General features: G+C 47.4%; 1 protein-coding gene across 1 annotated transcript in view; it reads right to left on the minus strand.

The window, feature by feature from the left end:
- Positions 1-24,229, minus strand: part of spire2 (spire-type actin nucleation factor 2) — a 44,544-nt gene that overhangs the window by 19,309 nt on the left and 1,006 nt on the right.

The following is a 24,229-nucleotide window of genomic DNA, read 5'->3' on the forward strand; positions in this document are numbered from 1 at the left end:
TGTAATTCACGGAGGCGGGATTTGTTGAAATATACGGAGGCGGGATTTGTTGTAAAAAACGGAGGCGGGATTTGTTGTAATACACGGAGGTGGGATTTGTTGTAATACACGGAGGTGGGATTTGTTGAAATATACGGAGGTGGGATTTGTTGTAATTCACGGAGGTGGGATTTGTTGTAATACACGGAGGTGGGATTTGTTGTAATGCACGGAGGCGGGATTTGTTGTAATGCACGGAGGCGGGATTTGTTGTAATACACGGAGGTGGGATTTGTTGTAATACACGGAGGTGGGATTTGTTGTAATTCCCAGAGGTGGGATTTGTTGTAATAAATGGAGGCGGGATTTGTTGTAATACACGGGGGTGGGATTTGTTGTAATACACGGAGGTAGGATTTGTTGAAATATACGGAGGTGGGATTTGTTGTAATACATGGAGGTGGGATTTGTTGCAATTCACAGAGGTGGGATTTGTTGTAATACACGGAGGTGGGATTTGTTGTAATTCAATGAGGCGGGATTTGTTGTAATACACGGAGGCGGGATTTGTTGTAAAACACGGACGCGGGACTTGTTGAAATATACGGAGGTGGGATTTGTTGTAATACACGGAGGTGGGATTTGCTGTAATACACGGAGCCGGGATTTGTTGTAATACACGGAGGCGGGATTTGTTGTAATACATGGAGGTGGGATTTGTTGTAATACACGGAGGTGGGATTTGTTGTAAAACACGGAGGTGGGATTTGTTGTAATTCTCAGAGGTGGGATTTGTTGTAATTCACAGAGGCAGGATTTGTTGTAATAAACGGAGGTGGGATTTGTTGTAATACACGGAGGTGGGATTTGTTGTAATACACAGAGGTGGGATTTGTTGTAATACACGGATGTGGGATTTGTTGTAATACACGGAGGTGGGATTTGTTGTAATTCACGGAGGTGGGATTTGTTGTAATACACGGAGGTGGGATTTGTTGAAATATACGGAGGTGGGATTTGTTGTAATACACGGAGGTGGGATTTGTTGTAATACACGGAGGCGGGATTTGTTGTAATACACGGAGGCGGGATTTGTTGTAATACACGGAGGCGGGATTTGTTGTAATTCACGGAGGTGGGATTTGTTGTAATACACGGAGGCGGGATTTGTTGTAATACACGGAGGTGGGATTTGTTGTAATACACGGAGGCGGGATTTGTTGTAATACACGGAGGTGGGATTTGTTGTAATACACGGAGGCGGGATTTGTTGTAATACACGGAGGCGGGATTTGTTGTAATTCACGGAGGTGGGATTTGTTGTAATACACAGAGGTGGGATTTGTTGTAATAAACGGAGGCAGGATTTGTTGTAATACACGGAGGTGGGATTTATTGAAATATACGGAGGTGGGATTTGTTGTTATACACGGAGGTGGGATTTGTTGTAATTCACGGAGGTGGGATTTGTTGAAATTTACGGAGGTGGGATTTGTTGTAATAAACGGAGGCGGGATTTGTTGTAATACACGGAGGTGGGATTTGTTGTAATACACGGAGGTGGGATTTGTTGTAATTCACGGAGGCGGGATTTGTTGAAATATACGGAGGCGGGATTTGTTGTAAAAAACGGAGGCGGGATTTGTTGTAATACACGGAGGTGGGATTTGTTGTAATGCACGGAGGCGGGATTTGTTGTAATGCACGGAGGCGGGATTTGTTGTAATACACGGAGGTGGGATTTGTTGTAATACACGGAGGTGGGATTTGTTGTAATTCCCAGAGGTGGGATTTGTTGTAATAAATGGAGGCGGGATTTGTTGTAATACACGGGGGTGGGATTTGTTGTAATACACGGAGGTAGGATTTGTTGAAATATACGGAGGTGGGATTTGTTGTAATACATGGAGGTGGGATTTGTTGCAATTCACGGAGGTGGGATTTGTTGTAATACACGGAGGTGGGATTTGTTGTAATTCACAGAGGCGGGATTTGTTGTAATACACGGAGGCGGGATTTGTTGTAAAACACGGACGCGGGACTTGTTGAAATATACGGAGGTGGGATTTGTTGTAATACACGGAGGCGGGATTTGTTGTAATACACGGAGGCGGGATTTGTTGTAATACACGGAGGTGGGATTTGTTGTAATACACGGAGGTGGGATTTGTTGTAAAACACGGAGGTGGGATTTGTTGTAATTCACGGAGGTGGGATTTGTTGTAATTCACGGAGGCAGGATTTGTTGTAATACACGGAGGTGGGATTTGTTGAAATATACGGAGGTGGGATTTGTTGTAATACACGGAGGTGGGATTTGTTGTAATTCACGGAGGTGGGATTTGTTGTAATACACGGAGGTGGGATTTGTTGTAATGCACGGAGGCGGGATTTGTTGTAATAAACGGAGGCGGGATTTGTTGTAATACACGGAGGTGGGATTTGTTGTAATACACGGAGGTGGGATTTGTTGTAATTCCCGGAGGTGGGATTTGTTGTAATAAATGGAGGCGGGATTTGTTGTAATACACGGGGGTGGGATTTGTTGTAATACACGGAGGTGGGATTTGTTGAAATATACGGAGGTGGGATTTGTTGTAATACATGGAGGTGGGATTTGTTGCAATTCACGGAGGTGGGATTTGTTGTAATACACGGAGGTGGGATTTGTTGTAATTCACAGAGGCGGGATTTGTTGTAATACACGGATGCGGGATTTGTTGTAAAACACGGACGCGGGACTTGTTGAAATATACGGAGGTGGGATTTGTTGTAATACACGGAGGTGGGATTTGCTGTAATACACGGAGCCGGGATTTGTTGTAATACACAGAGGCGGGATTTGTTGTAATACACGGAGGTGGGATTTGTTGTAATACACGGAGGTGGGATTTGTTGTAAAACACGGAGGTGGGATTTGTTGTAATTCACGGAGATGGGATTTGTTGTAATTCACGGAGGCAGGATTTGTTGTAATAAACGGAGGCGGGATTTGTTGTAATACACGGAGGTGGGATTTGTTGAAATATACAGAGGTGGGATTTGTTGTAATACACGGAGGTGGGACTTGTTGTAATACACGGAGGTGGGATTTGTTGTAATACATGGAGGTGGGATTTGTTGAAATATACGGAGGTGGGATTTGTTGTAATACACGGACGTGGGATTTGTTGTAATTCACGGAGGTGGGATTTGTTGTAATACATGGAGGCGGGATTTGTTGTAATACACGGAGGTGGGATTTGTTGTAATACACGGAGGTGGGATTTGTTGTAATACACGGAGGTGGGATTTGTTGAAATATACGGAGGTGGGATTTGTGGTAATACACGGAGGTGGGATTTGTTGTAATTCACGGAGGCGGGATTTGTTGTAATACACGGAGGTGGGATTTGTTGTAATTCACGGAGGCGTGATTTGTTGTAATACACGGAGGCGGGATTTGTTGTAAAACCCGGACGCAGGACTTGTTGAAATATACGGAGGTGGGATTTGTTGTAATACACGGAGGTGGGATTTGCTGTAATACACGGAGCCGGGATTTGTTGTAATACATGGAGGCGGGATTTGTTGTAATACACGGAGGTGGGATTTGTTGTAATACACGGAGGTGGGATTTGTTGGAAGACACAGAAGCTGGATTTTTTGTAATGCACGGAGGCGGGATTTGTTGTAATACAGCAGTTGGGATTTGTTCTAATACACGGAGGCGGGATTTGTTGTAATACACGGAGATGGGATTTGTTGTAATACACGGAGGCAGTATTTATTGTAATACACGGAGGCGGGATTTGTTGTAATACCCGGAGGAGGGATTTGTTGTAATACAGGAGGCGGGATTTGTTGTAATACAATGAGGAGGGATTTGTTGTAATACACGGAGGCGGGATTTGTTGTAATACTCGGAGGTGGGATTTGTTGGAATACATGGACGTGGGATTTGTTGGAATACATGGAGGTGGGATTTGTTGGAATACACGGAGGTGGGATTTGTTGGAATACATGGAGGTGGGATTTGTTGTAAGACACGGAGGCAGGATTTGTTGTAATGCACGGAGGTGGGATTTGTTGTAATTCACGGAGGCGGGATTTGTTGTAATACACGGAGGCGGGATTTGTTGAAATATACGGAGGTGGGATTTGTTGTAATACACGGAGGTGGGATTTGTTGTAATTCATGGAGGTGGGATTTGTTGTAATTCACGGAGGCGTGATTTGTTGTAATACACGGAGGCGTGATTTGTTGTAATACACGGAGGTGGGATTTGTTGTAATTCATGGAGGTGGGATTTGTTGTAATTCACGGAGGCGTGATTTGTTGTAATACACGGAGGTGGGCCGCTCCTAGAACTGCCACCTTATTGTGGTGGAGTGGTTTGTGTGCTTGAATGATCCTAGGAGCTATGTTGTTGGGGGCGTTATGCCCCTGTCAGGGTTTCCCAAGGCAGACAGGTCCTAGGTGACAGGCCAGACTGAGAGCAGTTCACCAAAACCCCTATGGAGAAAAATCTGAGGACCGTGACGTCGCCCGGGATGACGCAGCCGGGGCCCCACCCTGGAGGTGGGATTTGTTGGAAGACACGGAAGCTGGATTTTTTGTAATGCACGGAGGCGGGATTTGTTGTAATACAGCAGTTGGTATTTGTTCTAATACACGGAGGCGGGATTTGTTGTAATACACGGAGATGGGATTTGTTGTAATACACGGAGGCAGTATTTATTGTAATACACGGAGGCAGGATTTGTTGTAATACACAGAGGAGGGATTCGTTGTAATACAGGAGGCGGGATTTGTTGTAATACAATGAGGAGGGATTTGTTGTAATACACGGAGGCGGGATTTGTTGTAATACACGGAGGTGGGATTTGTTGGAATACACGGACGTGGGATTTGTTGGAATACATGGAGGTGGGATTTGTTGGAATACATGGAGGTGGGATTTGTTGGAATACACGGAGGTGGGATTTGCTGTAAGACACGGAGGCAGGATTTGTTGTAATGCACGGAGGTGGGATTTGTTGTAATTCACGGAGGCGGGATTTGTTGTAATACACGGAGGCGGGATTTGTTGAAATATACGGAGGTGGGATTTGTTGTAATACACGGAGGTGGGATTTGTTGTAATTCATGGAGGTGGGATTTGTTGTAATTCACGGAGGCGTGATTTGTTGTAATACACGGAGGTGGGCCGCTCCTAGAACTGCCACCTTATTGTGGTGGAGGGGTTTGTGTGCTTGAATGATCCTAGGAGCTATGTTGTCGGGGGCATTATGCCCCTGTCAGGGTTTCCCAAGGCAGACAGGTCCTAGGTGACAGGCCAGACTGAGAGCAGTTCACCAAAACCCCTATGGAGAAAAATCTGAGGACCGTGACGTCGCCCGGGATGACGCAGCCGGGGCCCCACCCTGGAGCCAGGCCCGGGGTTGGGGCTCGTATGCGAGCGCTTGGTGGCCGGGCCTTTGCCCATGGGGCCTGGCCGGGCTCAGCCCGAAGTGGTGACGTGGGCCCGACCTCCTGTGGGTTCACCACCCACAGAGGTAGCAGTAGGGGACTGGTGCAATGTGGATTGGGTGGCAGTCGAAGGCAGGGGCCTCGACGACCTGATCCCCGGACACAGCGGCTGGCTGTTGGGACATGGAATGTCACTTTGCTGGGGGGGAAAGAGCCTCAGCTTGTGCGGGAGGTTGAGAGGTACCGGCTAGAGATAGTCGGGCTCACCTCCACGCACAGCTTGGGCTCTAGAACCCAGCTCCTCGAGAGGGGCTGGACTCTCCACTTCTCTGGAGCCGCCCGTGGTGAGTGGCGGCGGGCTGGTGTGGGCTTGCTTATAGCTCCCCAGCTCAGCCATCATGTGTTGGAGTTTACCCCAGTGAACGAGAGGGTCGCCTCTCTGCGCCTTCGGATTGGGGAGAGGGCTCTTGCTGTTGTTTGTGCCTACGGCCCAAATAGCAGTATAGAGTATCCGGCCTTCTTGGAGTCCCTGGGAGGGGTACTGAGGAGTGCTCAGACTGGGGACTCCATTGTGCTACTGGGGGACTTCAATGCTCACGTGGGCGATGACAGTGACACCTGGAGGGGCGTGGTTGGGAGGAACGGCCTCCCTGATCTGAACCCGAGTGGTGTTTTGTTATTGGATTTCTGTGCTAGTCACGGTTTGTCCATAACGAACACCATGTTCGAGCATAGGGGTGTCCATAAGTGCACGTGGCACCAGGACACCTTAGGTCGGAGGTCGATGATCGACTTTGTAGTTGTTTCATCTGATCTCCGGCCCTATGTCTTGGACACTCGGGTGAAGAGAGGGGCTGAGTTGTCAACTGATCACCACCTGGTGGTGATTTGGATCCGCTGGCGGAGGAGGAAGCTGGACAGACCTGGCAGGCCCAAACGTATGGTGAGGGTCTGCTGGGAACGTCTGGCCGAGCACTCTGTTGGGGAGGTCTTTAACTCCCACCTCCGGGAGAGCTTTTCCCAGCTTCCGAGGGAGGCGGGGGACATTGAGTCTGAGTGGACCATGTTCTCTACCTCCATTGTGGACGCAGCTGTTCGGAGCTGTGGCCGCAAGGTCTCCGGTGCCTGTCGTGGCGGCAATCCCCGAACCCGGTGGTGGACACCAGAAGTAAGGGATGCCGTCAAGCTGAAGAAGGAGTCCTATCAGGCCATGTTAACCTCCAGGACTCCCGAGGCAGCTGACGGGTATCGGCAGGCCAGGCGTGCTGCAGCTCGGGCAGTTGCGGAGGCAAAAACTCGGAACTGGAAGGAGTTCGGGGAGGCCATGGAGAAGGACTATCGGTCGGCCTCGAAGAAATTCTGGCAAACCGTCCGGCGCCTCAGGAGGGGGAAGCAGTACTCTGCCAACACTGTTTACAGTGCGGGTGGGGAGCTGTTGACCTCGACTGGGGACATTGTCGGGCGGTGGAAGGAATACTTTGAGGATCTCCTCAATCCTACCATCATGTCTTCCACTGAGGAGACTGAGGCTGATGACTCAGAGGTGGACTCGTCCATTACCCAAGCCGAAGTCACTGAGGTGGTTTGCAAGCTCCTCGGTGGCAAGGCACCAGGGGTGGATGAGATCCGCCCTGAGTATCTCAAGTCTCTGGATGTTGTGGGGCTGTCTTGGTTGACACGCCTCTGCAACATCGCGTGGCGGTCAGGGACAGTGCCTCTGGAGTGGCAGACTGGGGTGGTGGTCCCTCTTTTTAAGAAAGGGGACCGGAGAGTGTGCTCCAATTATAGGGGAATCACACTTCTCAGCCTCCCGGGGAAGGTTTACTCCAGGGTACTGGAGAGGAGAATTCGACCGATAGTCGAACCTCGGATCCAGGAGGAACAATGCGGTTTTCGTCCTGGTCGCAGAACACTGGACCAGCTCTATACCCTTCATAGGGTGCTCGAGGGTTCATGGGAGTTTGCCCAACCAGTCCACATGTGCTTTGTGGATCTGGAGAAGGCATTCGACCGTGTCCCCCATAGTATTCTGTGGGGGGTGCTTCGGGAGTATGGGGTTCGGGGCTCTTTGCTAAGGGCTGTCCGGTCCCTGTACGAACGGAGCAGGAGTCTGGTTCGCATTGCCGGCAGTAAGTCAGACCTGTTCCCAGTGCATGTTGGACTCCGGCAGGGCTGCCCTTTGTCACCGGTTCTGTTCATAATTTTTATGGACAGAATTTCTAGGTGCAGCCAGGGGCCAGAAGGAATCCTGTTTGGGAACCACAGGATTTCATCTCTGCTTTTTGTGGATGATGTTGTCCTGTTGGCTTCTTCAAACCAGGACCTTCAGCATGCACTGGGGCGGTTTGCAGTCGAGTGTGAAGCGGCTGGGATGAGAATCAGCACCTCCAAGTCCGAGGCCATGGTTCTCGACCGGAAAAGGGTGGCTTGCCCTCTCCACGTTGGTGGAGAAGTTCTGCCTCAAGTGGAGGAGTTTAAGTATCTCAGGATCTTGTTCACGAGTGAGGGAAGGATGGAGCGTGAGATCGACAGGCGGATTGGTGCAGCCTCCGCAGTGATGCGGTCGCTTTACCGGTCCGTCGTGGTGAAGAAGGAGCTGAGCCAAAAGGCGAAGCTCTCAATTTACCGGTCGATCTACGTTCCGACTCTCACCTATGGTCATGAGCTTTGGGTAATGACCGAAAGGACAAGATCGCGGATACAAGCGGCCGAAATGAGTTTCCTTCGCAGGGTGGCTGGGCGCTCCCTTAGAGATAGGGTGAGAAGCACAGTCACTCGGGAGGAGCTCAGAGTAGAGCCGCTGCTGCTCCACATCGAGAGGAATCAGCTGAGGTGGCTCGGGCATCTTTTTCGGATGCCTCCTGGATGCCTCCCTCGGGAGGTGTTCCAGGCATGTCCCCCCGGGAGGAGGCCCCGGGGAAGACCCAGGACACGCTGGAGGGACTATGTCTCTCGGCTGGCCTGGGAACGCCTCGGTGTTCTTCCCGAGGAGCTGGCCGAGGTGTCTGGGGAAAGGGAAGTTTGGGCTTCCCTGCTTAGACTGCTGCCTCCGCGACCCGGTCCCGGATAAAGCGGAAGAAGACGAGACGAGACACGGAGGTGGGATTTGTTATCTTTTTAGTTATGCTGTCATAGTTAGTTGCCGGAGTCCCTGCTTGTACTCAGTGCAATATGTATACTGTTCCTACTTATTCAGGCAACATTGGGCATACCTAACCACCTGTGTTTTCTTTCTCTCCCCCCACCCCAAATCTGTCCCTCTGAGTTACATGGAGTCAACAGGAAATATTTTGGTGGAGAGGGTGGAGACCTCGACTGGCTATCGTAGCCTGCAGGGAATCGGCCATCAGACATTCTGTCGCATGTCCCAGACCCGGTGAAATGTAACTGAATTGTCTTGGCCAGCCCTAAGGGTCCCATCTGCATCTCATCATTGCTGAGGAGTGTGCTCCCATCACCCAATCAAGCATCCAGCCAGAGCAGGTCATGATATATTTTTTACCATATTAACATGCCATTGTTGTGTGTTATGCCTAATGTAAAGACTCTCGTCTCAGCGAGCCTACCACACAGATTTAATACTTGTCATTTTTAGGGCATACCTAACAACGTGTTTTCTTTCTCTCTCTCTCTGTCCCTCTGAGTTACATGTTGATCCTGGGATTGGGATGCTGGCCTCTTCTGCCCCTCGGACCTGCTTGATCCATCCTGGTGCCCTGTGTCTGGTCGGAGTTTTATCGCCCCACTCCTGTGAAGGACGGCCCCATGAGGACAGTTGAGGATTATACCTGTTAAAACTGTTAATATTATAGTCAGGCTGTCTGTTGTTGCCCAAATGAGGATGGGTTCCCTTTTGAGTCTGGTTCCTCTCGAGGTTTCTTCCTCATGTCGTCTGAGGGAGTTTTTCCTTGCCACCGTCGCCACAGGCTTGCTCATTGGGGATAGATTAGGGATAAAATTAGCTCATGTTTTAAGTCGTTCAAATTCTGTAAAGCTGCTTTGCGACAATGTTTATTGTTAAAAGCGCTGTACAAATAAACTTGATTTGATTTGATTTGATTTGTTGTAATACACTGTCACAGCCAGGCCAGGTTCCCAAACTGCCAATCAGTCTCACTCTACCACACCTGCCCGCTCACTCTCCCCAATTTACTAATTAACCAATCTGTCCCCACTGCTCTTTCTCTCTCTCTCCTGATTGGTCATCACTCACCTGCATGTCGTTAGACTGCTCCCTACTTAAGTCCCACTCACCCAGCACTCTGTCTCTGACCTCTTCACCGGATGCCACAAGACTCTTGGACTCTGATACTGAAACCGTACCGAAAACCCTCCTTTGTTGATGTTTGGTGTTCCTTTGTTCTTCAAGTACGGTACGAACTCTCTTCTGAACTTTTGCCTGTTGGCTTGTTTTAGTTTTTCCATGGAATGTCCAAGAGAAGATTTCCTAAGTTGCCTTTGACACTGTGTGCTACAATAAATCACCCTGGATTGAATTCTTGTCTTGTCTGTCTCTGTGGGTCCTGACAGAAGGTCAGAGCACAACAGACAATGACTACCCAACTCAACGACCCCATCCAGGAGCTGGTCCAGGAGCTACGCAGGGCCCTCACCACTGCAGTTCGAGCTCCGGATCCTGCCAGGATGGCCTCAAGCCCAGTGGTAAACCCAACCCCATACTCCGGAACACCTGAAGAGTGCAAGGGCTTCATTTTGCAGTGCAGCCTAGCCCTGGAGATGCAGCCAGCGCGTTTCCCCACTGAGAGATCACGCATCGCCTACATCATTTCTCTGCTTGCGGGACGAGCCCTCCAATGGGCTGAGGGAGTGTGGAGCCAGGGTGGACCCATGATCAACTCAGTGGACAGCTTTCTGGCCCATTTCAAAGAGGTTTTTGGACTTCCAGAGGGAGACTCTTCGAACCAGGCCAAGTTGCATGCCATCAGACAAGGAAAACGCTCTGTCACTGATTATGCTGTCCAATTCCGGACTCTCGCCGCCGCCAGTGGCTGGAATGAGGCAGCCCTCCTCACAACCTTCCGACAAGGGCTGGAGCCCTCATTTCAACTCCAAATGTCAGCCTACGATGACGCAATGGGCCTTGAACGCTTCATTCAGCTGGCCATTCAGGTTGCACACCGGAGAGAGAGTTGTCTCCAGGATCTGCGGTTCACTCCATCAACCCATGCTCCTTCCAACACAAATGCAGATCCAGGATGCCCAGCTGAGCCCATGCAAGTAAGCACAATGCGTCTCACCCCTACTGAGCGCCAAAGACGGATGTCCCAAGGTCTTTGCCTTTACTGTGAGGGCTCCAATCATCTCATTGCCCAGTGTATCGTAAGGCCCTCCCGAGCATTGGTGAGTCTGGTCTGTGCTCCTGAAGTACATTTACAGCCCTTAACCGTGCCAGTCACGTTGATCCACTCCTCATCATCACTTTCTGTCTGTGCTTTGATAGACTCCGGTTCAGCCGGGAATTTCATCTCTGGCTCCCTCTGCCAACGCCTCCAACTCCCGAGGACCCCTTGCAAAACCCCCTTCAACGTGAACTCCATCGTGGGTAAGCCCTTAACACGCAAACACATTAAGAGTCAAACTGAGGGCCTATCCATGCAAGTAGGGCTGTTGCACGTAGAATCCATTTCCCTTTTTGTGCTGGAAGACTCAACAGCAGATGTTATTCTAGGGCGTCCCTGGTTAGTCAAACACTCACCCACAGTATGCTGGGCAACTAGCGAAATTCTTAGCTGGGGTGATGGATGCATAGCATCTTGCTGTCCTGAACTCCCATTATGCCGTAGCCCCCCACCTAGTGTCACCCTAAGTGCAACCTCCATAGAGAGTCCCCAACAGAGTAGCCCTGTCAACATTCCATCGGCCTATGACGCGTACAAGGATGTGTTCTGCCCACAATGAGCGTCCCGACTGCCCCCTCACCGACCATGGGACTGCAGCATAGACCTGATCCCTGGCCAACCACTACCGCATGGTAGGATCTACCCCCTTTCTCTGCCAGAACAAGAGGCCATGAAGGATTACATCAAGGAGGCCCTTGAGCTAGGTTACATTCGCCCCTCCAAATCTCCAGTTGCATCCCCTTTCTTCTTTGTGACAAAGAAAGATGGTGGCCTTAGGCCTTGTATCGATTATCAAGGCCTGAACCAAATCACTGTTAAGTTCCGATATCCCCTTCCTCTCATCCCTGCTGCTTTGGAACAACTACGAGGAGCAAACATCTTCTCCAAACTGGATCTCCGGAGTGCATACAATCTTGTTCGCATTCATCAGGGCGATGAATGGAAGACTGCCTTTGTGACCCCCACGGGACATTATGAATACTTGGTCATGCCATATGGATTGTCAAATGCCCCTTCCGTCTTCCAGGGCTTCATGAATGAAGTGTTCTGGGACTACCTGAATCAATTTGTGATTGTGTTCATGGATGATATATTAGTCTTCTCGCCCAATCTCAGAGAACACATCAAGCATGTCACCCTGGTGCTAACCAAGCTCAGAGTTCCATCTGTTCCTCAAGGCGGAGAAGTGCATGTTCCATCTGCCCTCTGTTCAGTTCCTGGGCTACAACATCAGCCCCCAGGGGGTCTCCATGGATGATGGAAAAGTGAGCACAGTTCTGTCTTGGCCAGTTCCCCAGACTATCAAGGACCTCCAGCGCTTCCTTGGGTTCGCCAATTTCCATAGACGGTTCATTAACAACTACAGCCTACTCTCTACACCCTTAACCTCCTTACTTCGTGGGAAACCCAAAACCCTGTCCTGGAACCCAGAAGCCTCCTAAGCTTTCCAGAATCTCAAGGAAGCGTTCACAACAGCCCCTGTTCTCCATCAACCAGACCCAGATCATCAATTCATCGTGGAGGTGGATGCGTCCAGCTCAGGAGTCAGAGCCATCCTCTCTCAAAACCATGGCAACCCACCACGTCTCCACCCATGTGCTTATTTTTCTAAGAAGCTCTCCTCAGCAGAAACCAACTATGATATAGGCAACCAAGAACTCCTAGCTATTAAGCTTGCCCATGAAGAGTGGCGCCATTGGCTGGAAGGCTCCAAACATCCATTCCTGGTCCTCACAAATCACAAGAACCTCCAGTATCTGAGAGAAGCCAAACGCCTCAACCCTCACCAGGCAAGATGGGCCCTGTTCTTCACAAGATTCAGCTTTACCATCAGCTACCATCCAGGGTCCCGCAATTGCCGAGCTGAGGCTCTCTCTCGAATCCACAGCATAGAGGACAATCTCGAACAGCTGGAGACCATCATCCCCACTGGTATGGTCGTGAGTCCCATCCAATGGACCTTGGATGACTAGATTGCTGCAGCCACAGAAGCTGATCCGGCCCCTCCAAACACTCCAGCTAATCTCACCTTTGTTCCCCGTAGTCTCCGCACCCAGCTCCTGACTGCAGCACACTCCTCACCAGGCACCGGATACCCTGGATCCAGGGCAACCCTATCACTCCTCCGTGACCGCTACTGGTGGCCTGGACTTGCCAAAGACGTGCGGAAGTTTGTAGCAGGTTGTGCTGAGTGTGCCATGGCCAAGACCCCCAGACACCTTCCAGCAGGGAAACTAACTCCGCTTCCCATCCCAAAAAGACCATGGTCACATCTAGGCGTGGACTACATCACCGATCTTCCTCCTTCAGATGGGAACACCTGCATCCTAGTAATAGTGGATCGGTTCTCCAAGTCATGCAAGCTCATCCCTCTGCCAGGTCTCCCAACTGCTTCAGAGACAGCAGAAGCGCTGTTCACCCATGTCTTCAGAAACTTTGGGATACCGGAAGACATTGTCTCTGACAGAGGGCCACAATTCGTCTCTCGCTTTTGGAAAGCCTTCCATCGTCGGATGGGCGTCACTGTGAGCCTGACATCGGGATACCACCCTCAGTCCAATGGACAAACAGAGAGGAAGATCCAGGAGGTGAGCCGTTTCCTACGCACCTTTTGCCACAACCAACAGAATGCTTGGTGCAAGTTTCTCCCCTGGGCTGAGTACGCTCAGAACTCCCTGCATCAACCCTCCACGGGCCTATCCCCTTTCCAGTGCGTACTTGGCCATCAACCGCCGCTCTTCCCCTGGTCTGGGGAACCATCTGAAATGCCTGCGGTCGACACCTGGTTCTGAGAAAGCCAGAGGGTCTGGAGTCAAGCTCACCGCCACCTACAACGGGCTGTCCGTCGCCAACAACACCATGCAGACACCCGACGGTCTGCTGCACCGGACTATGAGGTGGGATAGAAGGTGTGGCTCTCCACCCGGGACATCCACATGCGTCTTCCCTCCAAGAAGCTAAGTCCCAGATTCATAGGTCCCTTCCCTATAGTGAAGCAGATTAACCCAGTCACTTATCACCTTCAGCTTCCTCCTGATTATAAGATCCATCCTGCCTTTCATGTGTCTCTTTTGAAACCTTATCACTCACCCCACTCTCCTTCCTCCACAGAACCTGGCACTGTCTCAGAATCCCCTTTGCCGCTCCTCCTGGACGAGGGTCCCGTGTATGCCATCAGAGAGATTCTCAATTCTCGGCGTCGCAATGGCCGTCTCCAATACCTCATCGACTGGGAGGGGTATGGTCCAGAGGACTGCTCTTGGGTCTACAGGGATGATGTCCTGGACCCCTTCCTGCTTGCAGAGTTCCACCAAGCCCATCCCAGTCGACCGGCCCCTCGCCGCCGAGGCCGGCCGCTTCGCCGGGCACCCTCGTCCTCAGTTGCATCTCCGGGAGGGGGGGGGTATTGTCACAGCCAGGCCAGGTTCCCAAACTGCCAATCAGTCCCACTCTACCACACCTGCCCGCTCACTCTCCCCAATTTACTAATTAACCAATCTGTCCCCACTGCTCTTTCTCTCTCTCTCCTGATTGGTCATCACTCACCTGCATGTCGTTAGACTGCTCCCTACTTAAGTCCCACTCACCCAGCACTCTGTCTCTGACCTCTTCACCGGATGCCACAAGACTCTTGGACTCTGATACTGAAACCGTACCGAAAACCCTCCTTTGTTGATGTTTGGTGTTCCTTTGTTCTTCAAGTATGGTACGAACTCTCTTCTAAACTTTTGCCTGTTGGCTTGTTTTAGTTTTTCCATGGAATGTCCAAGAGAAGATTTCCTAAGTTGCCTTTGACACTGTGTGCTACAATAAATCACCCTGGATTGAATTCTTGTCTCGTCTGTCTCTGTGGGTCCTGACATACACGGAGGTGGGATTTGTTGAAATATACGGAGGTGGGATTTGTTGTAATACACGGAGGTGGGATTTGTTGTAATTCACGGAGGTGGGATTTGTTGTAATACACGGAGGCGGGATTTGTTGTAAAACACGGACGCGGGACTTGTTGAAATATACGGAGGTGGGATTTGTTGTAATACACGGAGGTGGGATTTGCTGTAATACACGGAGGAGGGATTTGTTGAAACATACGGAGGTGGGATTTGTTGTAATTCACGGAGGTGGGATTTGTTGTAAAACACGGAGGCGAGATTTGTTGAAATATATGGAGGTGGGATTTGTTGTAATACACGGAGGTGGGATTTGTTGCAATACACGGAGGTGGGATTTGTTGCAATACACGGAGGCGGGATTTGTTGTAATTCACGGAGGTGGGATTTGTTGTAATACACGGAGGTGGGATTTGTTATAATACACGGAGGCGGGATTTGTTGAAATATACAGAGGTGGGATTTGTTGTAATTCACGGAGGTGGGATTTGTTGTAAAACACAGAGGCAAGATTTGTTGAAATATACGGAGGTGGGATTTGTTGTAATACACGGAGCCGGGATTTGTTGCAATACACGGAGGCGGGATTTGTTGTAATTCACGGAGGTGGGATTTGTTGTAATACACGGAGGTGGGATTTGTTGTAATACACGGAGGCGGGATTTGTTGAAATACATGGAGGTGGGATTTGTTGTAATTCACGGAGGTGGGATTTGTTGTAATACACGGAGGTGGGATTTGTTGTAATACACGGAGGCGGGATTTGTTGAAATACATGGAGGTGGGATTTGTTGTAATTCACGGAGGTGGGATTTGTTGTAATACACGGAGGTGGGATTTGTTGTAATACACAGAGGCGGGATTTGTTGAAACATACGGAGGTGGGATTTGTTGTAAAACACGGAGGCGGGATTTGTTGAAATATACGGAAGTGGGATTTGTTGTAATACACGGAGGCGGGATTTGTTGTAATCAGGGCTTTGAACCGGTTCAAGGAACGAAAACGAAAACCGGGAACTTTTTCTATTTCACATGGAACAGAAACGAAACCAGAAACTTTATTATTTTTTATGTTCCGGAACAGAAATGCTTATTAAAAATAATGGTAACCGGTTAATACCGGTTTTTATTTCGTTCCTCAAAGTTTCCGTAGCCTACAAATAAAAAAGCCATTCTTCTCCTGCGCAAGTTTCTATGACCCGCTGGGGTTCACTTCCTGTGTGACGTTCGCTGACTGAATGGAGAGAGAGGGAAGGTGGACTACTATCACGTCTCCATTACTGAGTGTCTGAGCAAAGAAGAGCCTGAACGATGCAACCTCCCTATTGGCTGTTTGTAAAAATGTATCAATTGTTGCCCTTCCCACGGGAATCATCGCGGACTCGAGAGACGAGACCTGACGAGTTAGTTCGTTGGTAGCAGAACAAAATGTCTGGACGCAAATCGGGTTTTCAGAAAAGGAAAGAAAATAAACAGAGGGTTGAAAATACAAAAAAGGAGGCAGAAAATGCAAAACGAGTTTTAAGGTAGGACAAATGGTTACTTTTCTGAGGCAGCCCGCCGTGGCTGCAGGCTTTCAGTTGCGTCACTGAATGGTTACTTTTCTGAGGCAGCCCGCCGTGGCTGCCTGCAGGCTTATTTATTATAGCCCATTTAGTTAAAATAGTTGATATAAAATGTTTATAGTTATAGTTATGTAATGGTTGTCCTGATTTAGACTGGTGTTTTTTTTTTTTTTGGGGGGGGGGGGGGGGGGGGGGGGGTTGCGCGATGTTGCACCTGGGTCCAGATTAGGGCAGAACCGGCCCTGGCTACATTTCAGGTGTAGTTTGTTTTATGTATGTATGTACTTGCATAGATGTGTACTTGGTTTTCCAATATGGCGCCTAACAAAATCTCGCGGCGCAGTGACGTCATGCGGTAGCCCTCTATAGGGCCTGACTAGCCTTTGGTAACACACTAAATGAATTATCTTTCATTTTTGGCACTTTTTCTGTTTGTGTAGATGGGAAGACATACTGAGAATCCAAATCACCAACATTTGAAATAATAATTGTTTTGAATTATTTCTTGTCTTATTTAATGAAGGTTGTAATAGAATTAGCCTACATTTGGCTTAAGCTGGATGAGACAGAGACATAACTTTATAGCCATTTGTTAAACCGCTGACAGGGAACGTAATTAACCGTTCCGGGAACTAAATTTTTTTGTTCTAACCGGTTCGGGAACGTCTATTTAATGGTGGAACCCAAAACCGGAAACGTTAAAATTCCGTTTTTGTTCGGAATGAACCAATAGGAAAAAAATTCTGGTTCAAAGCCCTGGTTGTAATACATGGAGGCGGGATTTGTTGTAATTCATGGAGGTGGGATTTGTTGTAATACACAGAGGTGGGATTTGTTGTAATACACGGAGGCGGGATTTGTTGAAACATACGGAGGTGGGATTTGTTGGAATACACGGAGGCGCGATTTGTTGGAATACACGGAGGCGCGATTTGTTGTAATACAGGAGGCGGGATTTGTTGTTATACAGGAGGCGGGATTTGTTGTTATACAGGAGCCGGGATTTGTTGTAATACACGGAAGCGGGATTTGTTGTTATACAGGAGCCGGGATTTGTTGTAACACACGGAGGCGGGATTTGTTGTAATACAATGAGGCGGGATTTGTTGTAATTCACGGAGGTGGGATTTGTTGTAATATACAGGAGCCGGGATTTGTTGTAATACATGGAGGCGGGATTTGTTGTAATACAGGATGCGGGATTTGTTGTTATACAGGAGCCGGGATTTGTTGTTATACAGGAGGCGGGATTTGTTGTAATTCACGGAGGCGGGATTTGTTGTAATATACAGGAGCTGGGATTTGTTGTAATACACGGAGGTGGGATTTGTTGTAATATACAGGAGCTGGGATTTGTTGTAATACACGGAGGCGGGATTTGTTGTAATATACGGAGGCAGGATTTGTTGAAATATACAGGAGGCGGGATTTGTTGTAATTCACGGAGGCGGGATTTGTTGTAATATACAGGAGCTGGGATTTGTTGTAATACAATGTGGCGGGATTTGTTGTAATTCATGGAGGTGGGATTTGTTGTAATATACGGAGGCAGGATTTGTTGAAATATACGGAGGCGGGATTTGTTGTAATACACGGAGGCAGGATTTGTTGAAATATACGGAGGTGGGATTTGTTGTAATACACGGAGGCAGGATTTGTTGAAATATACGGAGGCAGGATTTGTTGTAATACAATGAGGCGGGATTTGTTGTAATACACGGAGGCAGGATTTGTTGTAATACAATGAGGCGGGATTTGTTGTAATTCATGGAGGTGGGATTTGTTGTAATACACGGAGGCGGGATTTGTTGTAATACACGGAGGCAGGATTTGTTGTAATACACGGAGGCGGGATTTGTTGTAATACAATGAGGCGGGATTTGTTGTAATACACGGAGGCAGGATTTGTTGTAATACACGGAGGCGGGATTTGTTGAAATATACGGAGGCGGGATTTGTTGTAATACACAGAGGCAGGATTTGTTGAAATATACAGAGGTGGGATTTGTTGTAATACACGGAGGCAGGATTTGTTGAAATATACAGGAGGCGGGATTTGTTGTAATTCACGGAGGCGGGATTTGTTGTAATATACAGGAGCTGGGATTTGTTGTAATACAATGTGGCGGGATTTGTTGTAATTCATGGAGGTGGGATTTGTTGTAATATACGGAGGCAGGATTTGTTGAAATATACAGAGGCGGGATTTGTTGTAATACACGGAGGCAGGATTTGTTGAAATATACGGAGGCAGGATTTGTTGTAATACAATGAGGCGGGATTTGTTGTAATACAATGAGGCGGGATTTGTTGTAATACAATGAGGCGGGATTTGTTGTAATACACAGAGGCAGGATTTGTTGAAATATACAGAGGTGGGATTTGTTGTAATACACGGAGGCAGGATTTGTTGAAATATACAGGAGGCGGGATTTGTTGTAATTCACGGAGGCGGGATTTGTTGTAATATACAGGAGCTGGGATTTGTTGTAATACAATGTGGCGGGATTTGTTGTAATTCATGGAGGTGGGATTTGTTGTAATATACGGAGGCAGGATTTGTTGAAATATACGGAGGCGGGATTTGTTGTAATACACGGAGGCAGGATTTGTTGAAATATACGGAGGCAGGATTTGTTGTAATACAATGAGGCGGGATTTGTTGTAATACAATGAGGCGGGATTTGTTGTAATACAATGAGGCGGGATTTGTTGTAATACACGGAGGCAGGATTTGTTGTAATACAATGAGGCGGGATTTGTTGTAATTCATGGAGGTGGGATTTGTTGTAATACACGGAGGCGGGATTTGTTGTAATACACGGAGGCAGGATTTGTTGAAATATACGGAGGCAGGATTTGTTGTAATACAATGAGGCGGGATTTGTTGTAATACAATGAGGCGGGATTTGTTGTAATACAATGAGGCGGGATTTGTTGTAATACACAGAGGCAGGATTTGTTGAAATATACAGAGGTGGGATTTGTTGTAATACACGGAGGCAGGATTTGTTGAAATATACAGGAGGCGGGATTTGTTGTAATTCACGGAGGCGGGATTTGTTGTAATATACAGGAGCTGGGATTTGTTGTAATACAATGTGGCGGGATTTGTTGTAATTCATGGAGGTGGGATTTGTTGTAATATACGGAGGCAGGATTTGTTGAAATATACGGAGGCGGGATTTGTTGTAATACACGGAGGCAGGATTTGTTGAAATATACGGAGGCAGGATTTGTTGTAATACAATGAGGCGGGATTTGTTGTAATACAATGAGGCGGGATTTGTTGTAATACAATGAGGCGGGATTTGTTGTAATACACGGAGGCAGGATTTGTTGTAATACAATGAGGCGGGATTTGTTGTAATTCATGGAGGTGGGATTTGTTGTAATACACGGAGGCGGGATTTGTTGTAATACACGGAGGCAGGATTTGTTGTAATACACGGAGGCGGGATTTGTTGTAATACAATGAGGCGGGATTTGTTGTAATACACGGAGGCAGGATTTGTTGTAATACACGGAGGCGGGATTTGTTGAAATATACGGAGGCGGGATTTGTTGTAATACACGGAGGCGGGATTTGTTGAAATATACGGAGGCGGGATTTGTTGTAATACACAGAGGCAGGATTTGTTGAAATATACAGAGGTGGGATTTGTTGTAATACACGGAGGCAGGATTTGTTGAAATATACGGAGGTGGGATTTGTTGTAATACACAGAGGCGGGATTTGTTGAAATATACGGAGGTGGGATGTGTCATAACGCAGGAGGCGGGATTCCTTGAGTTTGCTGAGGAATTACTGCTCTGTGTTTTAGATGTGTGCTGCCACCTTGTGCACGCAATGAGCACTGGACCTGTGTATCTCAAATTTGGTCGGTCTGTCTGTCTGTGAGTCCTTCTCACTGTCTGTTCACCTGTCTGTCTGTCTGTTCATCAATACATCACTGCCTGTCTTTCTTTCAGTCAGTCAGTCCGTCAGCCTCTCAGTCTGTGAGTCTGTCTGTCTGTGAGCACAAACACCTACAGATAATCCCTGTGTTTTGTTCTGAGGAACATCCTGTGTTTGTTAGATTCAAATAAACACCCACACTTGGTCTTTTTCACAGTAACGATGTAATTCTGTGTTAATTATTGCAGTATTTCAGACAAACAATCATCAGCACACGTCTCATTCTGCAGAGAGAGAGAGAGAGAGAGAGAGAGAGAGAGAGTTTTGTCCAGACACACTCAGCACTAAAGGATCGAGTTAATGGAGGAGGATCGAATCACAGTGCGCGCACACACACACACACACACCCAGGAGACATGAACACGCATCATCAGCACAACCTGAGCTCAGAGTAAAAACTCTCTCTCTCCATCTGTTTCTCTGTCTCTGTGTGTGCGTGTGTGTGTGTGTGTGTGTGTGTGAGTGAGAGAGAAAGAGAGATAAGACAGAAGGAAGGAATGAATGGTGTGTAATTTCATCTCTCTGGATCAAACCAAACTATTAAAGCAGGAGTCACTGGACTGGTTCAGCTGCAGCTTACACACAAACGCCACCCATCTTTAGATCACAGTGTCGCAGTCCTTCTGTGCAGTGTGTGAGATCAACACTCACTAGGGGAACTGATGTGAGTCTAACTCACAAAACTGACCACTGATTATTAATGCGCTAACAGCGGCTCAACTCTGCTGTTTGAGTTTAATGGAAATCATTTTGAATACAATCTGCAGCGTCCTGAACCACTCAGACAGACAGCTGCGCTCCTCGTCTCCCAACACACGAGCGTTATTCGGGTTACTGGTTGGGTTTTGTTGGTGTTTATAGCCGTGATTTCTCTCCTCCTGCAGTTTCACACAGTTTCAGAACTGAATAAATGAATAAATGAAAGACTCCTGGCAGCGCTCGAAACTAACGGTGTCCCGGGGACCATAAAAAATGTCATCGGGACACAAAATTATCATATCTGGGACAATCCCGGGACAATAGAAAAAAAACAGATCTAGAAAAAAGTTCTACATTAATATTATTTACAAAGCCGTAACACATACGTAGACATTCACCTAATTTGTCAATTTTAATTTTAAAACGTTAACAGCGAAAAATACATAGTAGCTACACTTTCGATGCACCTGCATCCGTAGGCTACAGAGCAGCGCATTCTGTTCTAGAATCTTCGGCCGGTGTCCGCATTATATGGACTTGGAATGGAATTGCTACCGCACACGCTGCGCCGACTCTTGCCAGAACAAAAATGCTGAAGTGGTTGAAGCGGACCGACCGCGGGGAAGAAACTGAAAGCCCAGACATAACGTCTCCGGGACCTTCAGGATCCAAAGTGTCCTCGCCTGGTCTGCAGGCAACGCTAGCAACTGAATGAACTTAATGAACACTGTTAGACACGTTATAAAATACAACAGGAATGATGTGGATGATATTGACGGAAGATACCGTTCAACAGAATAAGTGAGTTTTCTTGGTGTCTTTCTAGTTCAGAAAGTTTAGTCAGTCAGCAGCACAACTAGGCTCGGACCTGCTGGCACTATGCTGATGTTGCTAACATTTGCACCCACGTTTCGGCAGCGAAAGTTCATAAAATGGATAACGGAAAGTTCATAAAAATGGATAACGGAAAGTTCATAAAAATGGATAACGGAAAGTTCATAAAAATGGATAACGGAAAGTTCATAAAATGGATAACGGAAAGTTCATAAAAATGGATAACGGAAAGTTCATAAAATGGATAACGGAAAGTTCATAAAAATGGATAACGGAAAGTTCATAAAAATGGATAACGGTAATGGATAACGGAAAGTTCATAAAAATGGATAACGGTAATGGTGAAAATTATAAGTTGGCCTTATAAGTACCAACAGATATTCAAGGTATAAGTAGATGAAATGAACATAAAAGGGGTCTTATTTTCAGCTAAAGTGTACTGCAGATGTAGGGAGTTGAAACATTTTCTGAATGAGCTAGTTGGCCCCTTTAAATAAACGGGTATCTATTCATACAGCGAGATCGCCAAAGTTTAATAAACTGAAAATGCAATAACTGTAATTTTGAAGTAGATGATGTATAGGACATGTGTCACTTGTGTCTTGTGACTTATTGTAAAAATGATATAAGGGGTTCAAAATCGCATAGTTACAAATATAATAGTAACTTCATATGATGGGCGGCACGGTGGTGTGGTGGTTAGCGCTGTCGCCTCACAGCAAGAAGGTCCTGGGTTCGAGCCCCGGGGCCGGTGAGGGCCTTTCTGTGTGGAGTTTGCATGTTCTCCCCGTGTCCGCGTGGGTTTCCTCCGGGTGCTCCGGTTTCCCCCACAGTCCAAAGACATGCAGGTTAGGTTAACTGGTGACTCTAAATTGACCGTAGGTGTGAATGTGAGTGTGAATGGTTGTCTGTGTCTATGTGTCAGCCCTGTGATGACCTGGCGACTTGTCCAGGGTGTACCCCGCCTTTCGCCCGTGGTCAGCTGGGATGGGCTCCGGCTTGCCTGCGACCCTGTAGGGCAGGATAAAGCGGCTAGAGATAATAAGATGAGATGAGACTTCATATGATAATATTAACCACTGGTTATTTCAGAGAGGAAAAAAATGGGGACACTATTGCTTCCATTCGGGACAATACAACACAGAATTCGGGACCACTGGGGGACACAAAGAAAAAAAGTTAATTTCGAGCCCTGACTCCTGGGTGTTTCACTTACAACTTTGTTGTCTGTTGCCATGGTCATCTGAACATCAAAGGATTTACCACAGAGACACTAACGAGAAACAAGTAACCAGATATGAAAACTGTACAAAAGATTCCTCACTAATATTTTATATAAAAATGATAAAAGTCTCTCTCTCTCTCTCTCTCTCTCTCTCTCTCTCTCACACATACACAAAATTTCCCAGAACTAAAAAAAAAGCTGCTGACAGTGTCGTCTTTATTGATGGGAGTGTTTACATCCCGAGAACTTTGGAGAACTTTGACCTACGACTGTGTCCTAATTTGCAGAAACTGTAGGCTAAATTTTTATGAAGTGCTTGGGCAGAAAGCCCCGCCCACAACCAGCTGACTGGCAGCTCAGCCACTCAAGCAAACAAAAAACAGTAAAGAAATATTTGTTATTTATCAGCTGGGAGGTCTGTATCATGAAATACCATGACCGAGGTCTTGAAAGTACTGATCGAGGCCCTCTGGGCTGAGGTCAGTATTCAAGGCCGAGGTCACGGTATTTCACCATACGGACCGACATTAAGCTGGTAAATAATAAATTTATTTACGAAATTCTAACAGAAAACGAGAGCGCCCGAAAGGGGAAAACCGAGCCGAGCCGCCATTTTGAATCCTCATTCATGGTTGTAATGCAAATTGCTTCCTCCTCGGTATACAAGTGCACTTCCATGGCAGGTAAACAACTACATTTTGCTGCCTATGTAGTCCCCTATTTATACAAATAGGAGTCATTCAGGATTCAGCCATGTTTTTGCTCGGCATTAGTAAGTTAGAGGTTTTTAGCTTTCTCCTGAAATGTTTTCTTTTATTTCTTCTTCCTCAGGGTAGTAAAACTCGCTTTCGCTGTGAACAGTGTCGTTATCACTATCCATGCTGTAAAATCAATGCTATTCTCATGAGAAATGCTGGCAAAAATTTATAAGATTTTTGATAAAAATCTTAGAAATAAATCTTATAAAAAATGTTGACAAAAATTGCTACTATGATTGTTGTTGTTGTGAATGAGCGAGTCGCCAGAGGTCCGTAACCGGGGTCCGTAACTGGGGTCCGTAACTGGGATCCGTACCGTAAGATACGGACCTGCTCGCCAGCCAGTCAGAGCGCAGGATTTGATGGAAACCGCACCATGAAAAAAATAAAAGCATTTATTTTCTTATTCTTTTGCAGATTTATTCTTTTTGATGGTGCTCCTGTGACTCGGTAAATGTGAAACCCATAACATTAAAACAGTAAAAGAGTAAAATGTTTAAACATTAAAA

The sequence above is a fragment of the Neoarius graeffei genome, chromosome 8, assembly GCF_027579695.1.
Source record: "Neoarius graeffei isolate fNeoGra1 chromosome 8, fNeoGra1.pri, whole genome shotgun sequence".
Classification (NCBI taxonomy): domain Eukaryota; kingdom Metazoa; phylum Chordata; class Actinopteri; order Siluriformes; family Ariidae; genus Neoarius; species Neoarius graeffei.